This window comes from Bubalus bubalis, chromosome 21 (assembly GCF_019923935.1).
Source record: "Bubalus bubalis isolate 160015118507 breed Murrah chromosome 21, NDDB_SH_1, whole genome shotgun sequence".
Classification (NCBI taxonomy): domain Eukaryota; kingdom Metazoa; phylum Chordata; class Mammalia; order Artiodactyla; family Bovidae; genus Bubalus; species Bubalus bubalis.
Window position 1 is genome coordinate 32937262 of NC_059177.1, and position 12672 is coordinate 32949933.

Consider the following 12672-nt stretch of genomic DNA (forward strand, 5'->3'; position numbering starts at 1 on the left):
GAGCATCAAGAAGCAGCTGTTTGACTCGGTAGATTGAAGGTAGCAGACGAGAATGTGTGTGGACGAGTTAGGGAGGAAGAAATGTACAGAAAAAAGAGCTTGGGGCTGGGACTCTCTGAAGAAACAGAATTTCTCATAATCTGCTATATTGGTAGTGTTTGGGATTGTATCTACTTGCCTATGACTACCAGTCTGTCTATATTCATCTGTGTTCCCAGGAATAAATACATTCTGTTTTTATTCAATTACTCAATGTTTAGTAATCCACCAACTGTGTAAAATAATTAAGACTAATAATCACAAATCAAGACATTTGACGTAAGGTTCCATTAACAACTATTTTGTGTTTGATGACAGTCTGTTTCTGTGTGTTCAAAAGTAAGGAAGACCTATATTTATTTTTCCTAGCAGACACTAAAAAGTGTAATCATAATACTTATCTGTAAAATGGAGTTAATAATAGGTTAGTTGTGAGGTTTAAGTAACTTAATGCTTCTAAATTAAAAGGTGTTGCCCTTAATGAGTCAATCATTATTATCATCACTATTATTCATTCAGTACACAGTAGTTAAGGCAGTATTTGTAAAAGCAAATCAAACCATATTGTCCATTTGCTTAAAACCCTTCGATGCTTTTCCAGTTTATGGACTCAGGAAAGAATTCGTGTGTCCTAAGGCCTCACCTGAATGATTTTGCTTCTAACTTTCCAAAAGGTTTTGGACTATTTTTCTTCTTGCTTATTCTCTCCAACCACGTTGGCTTTATTTCCTAGAACAGATCAAGATTTTCCTGCCTCGGGGACTTGGCGCCTGCTTTTTCTTCTGCTGGGAATATTTATAGTCTACATTTCTCTCGGCTAACCACCCACTGTTCTTCTTGTGGAACTTAGTCTCAATGCCACTTTGTCGTAGAGGCCTTTTGCTAAAGGACATCCTCCATTATTAATCTCTATTTTTTCTCCCTTTTGCTGGAGTTAAATGATAGCCTAATTATAACCTGCAGTGATTTTATTTAATTACCCACTGACTACAGTTTGCTCCTCTCTCCTTTCAAGTCTCTTGAAAGAATCAATATCTAGCTCAGTGTTTAGATATTCATGGTATATATTTATTAAATATTTTCTAAATAAATAAACTCTTCAAATAGTTTCTATTTTCATTTCTGGAAGTGAGAGTTAGGGAAGCCTTAAGTATTTTATAATTATTTTATATCTTATCATGGTTGGGCTCATTAATTTCTTTATTATAATAACATTTAAAAATTATTTATTCGTTTCTTTGCATATTTTATTACTTTTCAATCCTCAAAGGATTTGAGATGACAATTTTTCAAGCTGGAATTCATTTAAGGCACATTTTGAGGTTTCAGTATTCATTTTTAAAGAGTATCAAGAAAACAGGATATTAAGAGGAAAAATCCAAATCCAAATTCTATACTAGATATTTGAAGGAATTCAGCTTCCCCTTCTCTTGAATAAAAAGAGTTTACCTTACGCCATGTTCTAAGAGCGAGTTTCTTACAATAAAAAGAATAAGTTTCCCATTCTTTTGGTAGCTGGGTTACAAGTTCCTTTTGGAGAATCATCCCATTGCTACTCCCCATCCATGTGCTTAGGTATGGGTCTGTGACTTCTTGGATAATCATAAACTCACAGTCTTCTGGTCACAGGGATTGCTTGAAGTAGGAATTGGCAATTTTTTTTCCTATAAAGGGCCAGATGGTAAATATTTTGGTCTTTCAGGCTGCACAGTTTCTGTTCAACTACTCAACTCTGTCCTTGTATCATAAAAGCAACCTAGACAACATGTAAAGAAATGGTCATGGCTGTCTGGTAATAAAACTGTATTAGCAACTCATGAGGGACAAGATTCGGTCTGTGAATTGCCATTTGCCAACCCCTGGCTATGGGTCTACAAGTACCAAAATTGTGAATAAGTGTTTAGAAAATTTTATATCACTTTAACAGAGTAATTTTATGTATTTTGTAAATATAATTCTTTTCCTTTCATTTTTATGCTAATTCATATTTAATTGTATTTTACAAAATTATTGGTCTATTACCCACTGGATGTTTAAAAAAAAATGATAAAAAGGTCCTCATGATGGAAAGTTTGAGAAGCAGTGGCTTAGAACACAGCATAGTGTAAGGTAAACTCATCAGCCTGATTCAAGCCAATCCAAGACTTGTAGGAAGAGACCCATTCCCCTTGGCACTTAAACCTAGAAATTGTGAGCCTGCAGCTATTGGGCCACCTCAAAGAGTCCAGGAAGGAAGGAAGGCAAGATATTGGAAAGCACAACCAAAAGGTGGATAGAAATCACCTGTGATGACATCACTTGAGACCTTGATCAAGTCTTCAGCTTGGTACTGCTTATTTGCGTTTTGTTTGTTTCCCCAACTGGTAAGTTTTACCACTGAAATTTACTTGTATGTAAGCCAATAAATCCCTCCTCCTCCTTAAAAAAAGCCATTTTTCATGGAGTTTTTGGTCACTTGTAACCAAGAGAATCTGACAAATATAAATTTGCTTACCTTTCACTTCCATTAACTAACTGTGAGACATTGGGGGAATCACCTCGCTTACCCATATATTTATTTCCCCAGCTATAAAAATAATGAAGTTTTACCAAGTAAGAGCTTAGTTCTCAAGCCATATCATTACTGAAACATATTAAAAGTGACTCGAATAGTCATTATTGCTTCAATAAATAATAACTTTAAAAATTAACATGTAAAGGGTTTCCATAGAAAGTACTGCTCCAGAAAATCATTATTCCTCTCAGTTTGGCCCTGACAAAATAAGCTCCTCAGTATACATGAAAATTCTGCATGAATCTCAAAAGATATTTTATACCCAGGCTGCTTTATGAGAGTTGGGAGAAAAGGTATCTCTTTAATGATTTCTACAATTCCATTTTAACCACACAAAGTTGACTATTTTGTCTTCTACCAGGATAAAGGGGGAAATGTTGCAAAAGAGAAAACTGAATAACTTCTAGGCTCCAGCCAATACATGTCTTTGCTGGAGATAGGCTTTCAAGGTTCCAGTTCTAAGGAAATGTTAAAGAACATCTCCTGTACTCATGAAAGTCCCTGAAGACCATTAAAAAAAATTACTTTATTTATTTTAATTGGAGGCTAATTACTTTACAATATTGTGGTGGGTTTTGCCATACATTGACATGAATCAGCCATGGGTGTACATGTGTCCCGCATCCTGAACCCCCAGCCCACCTCCCTCCCCATCCCATCCCTCAGGGTTGTCCCAGTGCACTGGCTTTGAGTGCCCTGTTTCATGCATCGAACTTGGACTGGTCATCTATTTTACATATGGTAATATACATGTTTCAATGCTATTCTCTCAAATCATCCCACCCTCACCTTCTCCCACAGAGTCCAAAAGTCTGTTCTTTATATGCGGGTCTCTTTTGCTGTCTCGCATATAGGGTCATCATTACCATCTTTCTAAATTCCATATATATGTGTTAATATACTGTAATGGTGTTTTTCTTTCAACTTACTTCACTCTGTATAATAGGCTCCAGTTTCATCCACCTCATTAGAGCTGATTCAAATCTTTTCTTTTTAATAGCTGAGTAATATTCTATTGTGTATATGTACTACAGCTTTCTTATCCATTAGTCTGCTGATGGACATCTAGGTTGCTTCCATGTCCTGGCTATTGTAAACAGTGCTGAGTTGAACATTGGGGTACATGTGTCTCTTTCAATTCTGGTTTCCTTGGTGTGTATGCCCAGCAGTGGGATTGCTGGGTCGTATGGCAGTTCTATTTCCAGTTTTTTAAGGAATCTCCACACTGTTCTCCATAGTGGCTGTACTAGTTTGCATTCCCACCAACAGTGTAAGAGGGTTCCCTTTTCTCCACACCCTCTCCAGCATTTATTGTTTGTAGACTTTTTGAAAGCAGCCATTCTGACCTGCGTGAGATGGTACTTCATTGTGGTTTTGATTTGCATTTCTCTGATAATGAGTGATGTTGAGCATCTTTTCATGTGTTTGTTAGCCATCTATATATCTTCTTTGGAGAAATGTCTGTTTAGTTTTTTGGCCCATTTTTTTAAATTAGGTCATTTATTTTTCTGGTATTGAGCTACATGAGCTGTTTGTATATTTTTGAGATTAATTCTTTCATTTGCTTCATTTGCTATTATTTTCTCCCACTCTGAAGGCTGTCTTTTCACCTTGCTTATAGTTTCCTTCATTGTGCAAAAGCTTTTACAGTTAATTAGGTCCCATTTGTTTATTTTTGCTTTTATTTCCATTACTCTGGGAGGTGGGTCATAGAGGATCTTGCTGTGATTTTTGTCAGAATGTTCTGCCTATGTTTTCCTCTAGGAGTTTTATAGTTTCTGGTCTTACATTTAGATCTTTAATCCATTTTGAGTTTATTTTTGTGTGTGGTGTTAGAAAGTGTTCTAGTTTCATTCTTTTACAGGTGGTTGACCAATTTTCCTAGCACCACTTGTTAAAGAGACTGTCTTTATATTTTTGCCTCCTTGGCCAAAGATAAGCTGTCTATAGGTGCATGGATTTATCAGTGGGCCTTCTATTTTGTTCCATTGATCTATATTTCTGTCTTTGTGATAGTACCATACTGTTTTGATGACTGTAGCTTTGTAGTATAATCTGAAGTCAGGCAGGTTGATTCCTTCAGTTCCATTCTTCTTTCTCAAGACCATTTCAAAATTAATCACCCTAACAGATGACCCACTAGAAACACACTCTACTTCAAATATTTCCTTCTACATGCTGCCGCTGCTGCTACATTGCTTTAGTCGTGTCCGACTCTGTGTGACTCCATAGACGGCAGCCCACCAGGCTTCCTGTCCCTGGGATTCTCCAGGCAAGAACACTGGAGTGGGTTGCCATTTCCTTCTCCAATGTATGAAAGTGAAAAGTGAAAGTGAAGTCACTCAGTTGTGTCCAACTCTAGCGACCCCATGGACTGCAGCCTACCAGGCTCCTCCGTCCATGGGATTTTCTAGGCAAAATTACTGGAGTGGGAGTGCCATTGCCTTCTCCTACCTTCTACATGGAGGCCACTAAAATAAGTGAAGTTGCTCAGTCGTGTCCAACTCTTTGCGACCCCATGGACTGTAGCCTATCAGCCTCCTCCGTCCATGGGATTTTCCAGGCAAGAATACTGGAGTGGGTTGCCATTTCCTTTTCCAGGATATCTTCCTGACCCAGGGATTGAACCCAGTCCCCAGCATTGTAGGCAGACGCTTTACTGTCTGAGTCATCTGGTAGCTCAGTTGGTATAGAATCTGCCTGTGATGCAGGAGACCCGAGTTCGATTCCTGGATTGGGAAGATCCCCTGGAGAAGGGAATGGCAACACACTCTAGTGTTCTTGCCTGGAGAATCCCATGGATGGAAGAGCCTGGTGGCCTACAGTCCATGGGGTTGCAAGAGTTGGACACGACTTAGCGACTAAACCACCACCACCACCACTAAAATAGTATTCTTTCAAAAAAAAAAAAAAAAAAAAACCACCAAAAAACTTTGGGGGGGGCGTTTTTATGATTCAGAATAGACTTTCAAAAAATCCTCTACTTAAATTGGCTTTTGAAAGAAAACTGTGTCTTCATGCCATCTTGCACTTCCAGTGACATTTTGGGCTCTGCAATTACCATGTTTTCAGTCACGAATACCCTTAGCATTTTTGTTGTTGCTGTTGTTATTTTTTTTTAATAGTAGACTCTGCTTTAGGGAGATACAGCCTCTCATACCCACTTAGCCAAGTGTGCTTTTCTGATTTGATATTTATGTTTTGCACAGCTCCAGCACTGTACTCAGCTCCCAGCACCCATTTCTCTCCGTGATTTCTAACCCAATACTTATTGAGTATAAATATCTTTGAACATGGGGACATCCCAGTGCCTGCTTTGATAGATATGTGTAGAATGAATGATTACAAAATAATACTTATTACTGAAGATTCTCTTCATTCCAGGTGTGATTACAAATACTTTCCATACTTCTAATCCTCACTGGAACCCCATGAGGTAGACGCTTAGGGCTATGTCTATTTCACAGAAGAGGAAGCAGAGGCACAGAGAAGTGATTTTTTCCAAGGTCATATGACAGTCAAATATTGCTGAGTCAGGATTCAAATTCTGACTCCAAAATCGCTCAACTTTTTTTATAACACCAGGGACTGAACTCCAAGCCACTGTTAGTGAAGAGTCTACTGACTACTAAGCAAGGGATTGGTAATCAGTGTCTCTGATAGGCGATGCTCCCTGGAGTAGCATCAGATCTAAGTGGATTTTTGGTGAAAACTCCATTAGCTGGCTACCAACTGGGGATAATTATCCAATGTCAGGTGATTCCAGAGTATTTTTCTCCATCCACACCACCACTTCCCAGTGCAAGCTATTATACTCTTCTTCCTGGGCTACATGTGTATCCTTCCAGCCCTTTCTATAAAAAACAGTCAGAGCCATTTAAACAAACAAATCCACCATTCTCTGTCACTTTCCTTCTCCAAAACCCTCACTGTGTTCTACATATCTTTAGGAAAAAGTCAAAATCTTCACCTGAGTGTAGAAGTCCTGTTTACTTTTCCAGACACCTCTCAAGCTTTTTTTCCTGTATCCAGTCATACTCTATCTACTTTCATTTCCTGGAGGAAACATGCTCTTTCCTAGCTAAAGATATTTACTCTGGCTGCTGCTTTAGTCGGGCACACCAACACTCTGTGCTTCCAGCCATCCAACTGTGTCATTGTGACCTGCTGTCATAGGTCTACTCATCTTTCCTTTTGGTCTCAGCTTGGCCAGAAAGGATTTTCTTGATATATTCCAGTCCCAGATCATACTAGAGTCCTCTAAAACATACCATCAAAGTCTTGCGTCTCTGTTTTTTAAACTCCCCTTATTCTCTTATAATTACACATTGAATATCTGTCTTCCTTTCTTGCCATATCTCCAGTACCAAATATCTATCATAGTGCTGATACTTCATACTTGTTGAGTGAATTAATGGACATATATTAAATAATTAAATTGTGTCACTTCTAGGAACCATTACCTTAGAGACAATAAAAGGCTTAAATATGTCTTGAAAATGTGAATAGTTGGTAGAGCACTGGAATAGTTTACCCAGGAACACGGACAATTAAAAAAAAACAGTGATATTATAATAAATGCTAATATATTCCAAGTATTTACTATGCAAAAGGCATTTTTCCAAGAACTGTGAACAAACTGGTCAATTTTGTTTTTGATTTTCGTTGGCTTTTTCCTGAAGACCAAGTCAGAAGTCTCTCATTTTCCTCCTAAAAACTGGTAAGAAACACCAATATCAATGGTAGTGGCAGTGTTGGTAACAGTAAAGATGATGATGATAATAGTGTTGCTGATGGTATCTTACTACATGCTGTATTCTTTAAATGCAGGACAATCATATGTGGTCCTAAGGACCACTTAGTGAGACAGGTAATATTATTACCCACACCATAAAGATGAAGAAACTAGATAGAGAAGGGTTAAGTTACTGTGTGTGTGTGTGTGTATATATATATATATATATATATATAATATGTATAGTAAATATATTATCTATATTTATATAGATAATATAGGCATAGTCAGGATTCATATGAACCCAGTCTTGACATTCATAGCTGAAAACAGCAATATGCTCTTTCCATTTTGGGGGTTAATAGGCTCTTCTGTGTGGCTCTTGCTTAGTGTCTCTCCTGAGGCTGTAGTCAGTTGGGATCTTTAGACATTTAAAGTGTTCACTAGTCTCCACATCAAAGATGGCTTACTTGGAGAGCTGGCAGCTGATGCTGCTGTTGGCTGGGAATGTTTTTGAGACTGCTGACTGGAGAGCCTACACGTGACCTCTCCATGTGGCTTGGACTTCCCACAGCAATGAAGCTGGGTTTTGATAGGGATCATTCCAACAGGGGTAATTCCACAATATCAGGGGAAACTGCAAGTCTCCTTAGAGGCTAGAGTTATAAGTTTAGAACATGACTATTCTCACATTCTATTGGTCCAGCAAACACTAAGGAAATCCCAGGGTGAAGGGAAAGGAGTTACACTTAAAGTCTGGACATGCAGAGCAGCACACGTACACACAGAGGGAAGAAATTGATGAAGACCATCTTGAAAACTATCTTCCTTAAGATACTATGTTGTTTCATAATTTATTTGCATTGGCACTGATACTCTTTAATGCTGATCATGGTGGATAAGAAGGTAAGCCTTGCTACCCTCCTTCCAGGTCCCAAAGGATAACAACTTCAAGCATTCTTCACACAAACCACAGACACAGTGGTATTTGATTTGAGAAGGTCTGTTTGTCTTTTTTTTTCTCTCTTGCTTGAGGGAAAGAAGTTTCACTATCATTCTATTTCAAGAGGCAAGTGGGAAAATCCTGCAGAACAAACAGGAGCCCTTCAAAGGATGCCTCTTAAATCACTGTCCATGGAGATCACTTTTCCCTTTAAGCCTGTGAAGAAAGTTTGGCGTTTTCCTAACTTGCTTTGATGTAAATTCCTTTCTCAGTTTCCTTTCTTTTTTGGTCCACATGGGAGCCAAGGGAGCATGTGTCTCTCTGAACCCTCACAATCAACCCTGAGTTGCTTTAGATATCTGTCCTCAGGCACTGCCTGCAGCAGTGTGGACTCTGGATGGAGCTGAAAGTGTGTGCCCCTAACCCAAAATGATTGAGAATGGCAGCTGGTGAGCTGAAAATTCTGTGAAAGCAATAAATGACAAGTTGCTACATACACCTCATATACATTTCAGTGCAACTTAAAACTACTAATTGTACAATTATTTCCCAACTTAAAAATGTAAAGCTGAGGACTTTTCTCAAAATAAGAGTCCAGATTTGGAGGTTCCAAGTAGTCATTCTTGTATAAACTACATTTATTAAGCATCATGCTTGATGCCATTTTTGTTTTCTTTCAAGTAAAATGAGAATTTAAGGGAGAACACAAAATACTTCCAAATTTCTAAATGATTTTTCCCATGTGCAAAAGGGTAATGTTTCTCTCTAATGGAATTTTTCAAAATATTAAATTATGGATTTTATATAAAATTGAATTGCATATTTCAATAGCAAATATAACAGGCATGAAAAGTTTTGAAAACGCTGACTCTTGGTAAGTATACAATTCAACAGGTGAGAACAGCAAATACTCAGGGGAGCTAGAAAGTGACCTAATAGAAGCCTCACTGCATTGCTGATCTCCACTGGGATATTTTTACAGAGGGAGGGACAGTCTCCATTCACCTGGTGTTTGGGTTAGAGGTCAGTTAAGAGAGCATCTGGTGTGTTTCTTTGTTTTCCACTGTGGCTGTGACTTAGCCCCACAGAAAATCACATTGTCCACAGTCCAAAGGAGAATCAGCATGACCTTTGCCAAGTCCTATGAAATCTAGGCCTTGTTTAAATAAATGTTATCACTTTTAATAGCATGATCCATGTGCCAGGCCCTGTATAGCTGTTTCACGTGATTTACCTAATTTTATCCTTCCAAAACCCCTATGAGATCATGCACCAATTAGAAATAGCATTAAGTTCCTTAATTGCATAAAGTTGTATTAGTGCAAGAATGAAAGTGAAAGTGAAGTTGCTCAGCCGTGTCCTACTCTTTGTGACCCCATGAATTGTGGCCTAACAGGCTCCTCCGTCCATGGGATTTTCCAGGCAAGAATACTGCAGGGGGTTGCCATTTCCTTCTCCAGGGGATCTTCCCAATCCAGGGATCGAACCAGGGTCTCCCGCATTGGAGGTAGACACTTAAACCTCTGAGCCACCAGGGGGCTTAAAAAGAAGTTTGATTTCTTCTAAGGAAGGTAACTTAAAAGGCAAATAGCCATGGGCTTGGAATTAGGAATTCATTCATCATGTGTGACTTCCATTTTCAGAATTATTGCATGATCCAAGATGACCACTAGAGTCTTCACATCTGTTTTGTGGCAGCAAATGGTAGAAGGGAGGGAAGTTCTCTAGAACGACTATCTAAGATCTAGAACTTATACTGCAAAGGCCACGCTTGTCCGTGATTGGAGTCTGGGGTACATTTTTAGCTGTGCAATTTGATACTCAATTTGAATATGGGTTCTTCTACAAAGCAGGAAGAGAATGGATCCTGGCCCTCAACTATTAAACATGGAACCAGCTAGTTCTTTTTACCATCTCTATTGTACAGAGAAGGGAACTGAGGCTTATCAAAGTTTAGATCTTGATCACAAAGGTAGTTAGTGAAAGCCTAAAATTTTTAGCAGGCGAGGTGTTATATTTAATCATTACCATCAACCCTGTAGTTGATACTATTGGTTCTAATTTTCAGGAAACAGACTTAAAGAGGTTAAGCTCACAAATGAATACATGGCAAATAAGATCATATGTGGAATCTGGTTTGTCAGATTCCAAAAGGGATCTCTGAACTATGCTACCACACTAATACCATTGCGTGTTTTAGGAAAGAGTCAACAGAGATTCCTGGCACCATCTCATCCCTCTACACTAAGTCCCCAGGGGATGTTGCTCATTGAATGAAAATACCAGATATTGTCAGTTGTGTCTGACTCTTTGCGACACCATGGACTATAGCCCACCAGGCTCCTATGTCCATGGGATTCTCCAGGCAAGAATATTGGAGTGGGTTGCCATGCTGTCCTCCAGGGGATCTTCCTGGCCTAGGGACTGAACCCACATCTCTTACATTTGTTGTACTGGCAGGCAGGTTCTTTGCCACTAGTGCCACCTGGGAAGCCCATTTACAATATATAACTAGATATGGTTCATTATCCTTAAATCTGTTTTCATTCTTTCTAATTATGGCAAATAGATGGGGAAATAGTGGCTGACTTTATTTTTTGGGGCTCCCAAATCACTGCAGATGGTGATTGCAGCCATGAAATTAAAAGACACTCCTTGGAAGGAAAGTTATGACCAACCTAGACAGCATATTAAAAAGCAGAGACATTACTTTGTCAACAAAGATCCATCGAGTCAAGGCTATGGTTTTTCCAGTAGTCATGTATGGATGTGAGAGTTGGACTATAAAGAAAGCTGAACACTGAAGAATTGATGCTTTTGAACTATGGTGTTGGAGAAGACTCTTGAGAGTCTCTTGGACTGCAAGGAGATCCAACCAGTCCATCCTAAAGCAGATCAGTTTTGGGTGTTCATCGGAAGGACTGATGTTGAAGATGAAACTCCAATACTTTGGCCACCTGATGCGAAGAGCTGACTCATTTGAAAAGACCCTGATGCTGGGAAAGATTGAGGGCAGGAGGAGAAGAGGACGACTGAGGATGAGATAATTGGATGGCATCACTGACTCAATGGACATGGGTTTGGGTGGACTCCGGGAGTTGGTGATGGACAAGGAGGCCTGGCGTGCTGCAGTTCATGGGGTCACAAAGAGTCAGACACAACTGAGCTACTGAACTGAACTGAATCATGCAGTATCTAAATTTGCTTGATCATAGAAAGTCATCTAAAATGTTTGTCAAAAAATAAATTACCCCAAAATAAATAAATAAACAAATTCCCAGTTTTTTTCCCTGGAGATTATACTCAGTAGATGGAGTAGAGCTGAGAAATCCATGTTGAAAACCTGCTCCAGCTCATCCTTGCAATCAGGCTAATGTGGGAAATATATTTACATAGTTTAACCATATGCTTCCACTTTTACTGCTAAGTTTCCAGGAACTTGAAGGTGAAAATGTCTTCCTGCAATAGTTTCTTTTTTTTTTAAAAAAGGCTTTCCTTCCAACACCAAGAAAAAAAACAACAACAAAATGTTTCTTCTTGATTTTCTCTTGCTTTCTCTACAAAATAAATATGGGAACATCACAATCATTTAGAGTCCAAAGTCACTTATCTTGAAACTTCAGGACTAAAAAGCCATCCATGAATAAAATGAAGAATGAAAGACTACAGTGAAACAACAGAACTTGAGAAAACAATCCTTTCTGATTCATTCATTGGTTTCTTCTTTCATTCACGGAGAGATCAGATGAACTCAGGAAAAAAAGAGGGAATGCAGACCATCAGAAAAGCAGCTTGCTCAGAAATTCTCTTTGTAGTCTGGCTTCCCTTTGCTTTGTTTCTCAACTTTTATAAAAGAGAATCTCAGTGACACAGAAGCCTTCTTTGAGTGTTTTGGGAAAGGCTTGATGCGAAAAAGTGCACTGGTTGAAACAGACTAGGGTCAGAAAGAGGCACTGCTTCTTAATTGATCAGGACTCAATCACAGGAGGAAAGGGAGTTTTGTTTACAAATCTACTTTATGAAGCAATGTAGTTATAACTGGGGACCCACATGGACCAGTCTCCACACAGAGGTGCAATATACAGAGGAGAAAACATCTCATTCTCTAATTTCTAGTTTTGTGCATATTTCCATTTCTATCTGATATCCATGAAATAGTGCAGAAGTGCTAATCTATAGATAAATATGTAAGTATACATAAATTGAGGGTATGTACTCCAACTTTTTTTTAACTGATGAGGTATGTGATCAATACAATTTGATGTAGAACAACTTATCTTTAGTGAGTTTCAGAATCACCTAAAAGATGTTAAAATGCAGATTTCCAGGATGCACATCCAGAGATTCTGATTTAGTAGGTCTGTGGTCGAGTCTATGAAATTACATTTTTAACAGTTTCCC

General features: G+C 38.6%; 1 protein-coding gene across 3 annotated transcripts in view; it reads right to left on the reverse strand.

The window, feature by feature from the left end:
- TAFA1 (TAFA chemokine like family member 1) overlaps nt 1-12672 on the reverse strand; it is a 533669-nt gene that overhangs the window by 58394 nt on the left and 462603 nt on the right. Inside the window, exon 3 of one of the 3 annotated variants that reach the window (XR_006547226.2) lies at nt 7197-7310. The exons of the other annotated variants lie outside the window; for them this stretch is intronic. The gene's annotated coding sequence lies outside the window, so the exon portion shown is untranslated. The remainder of the gene's footprint in view (nt 1-7196; nt 7311-12672) is intronic. 3 annotated transcript variants of the gene reach the window in all.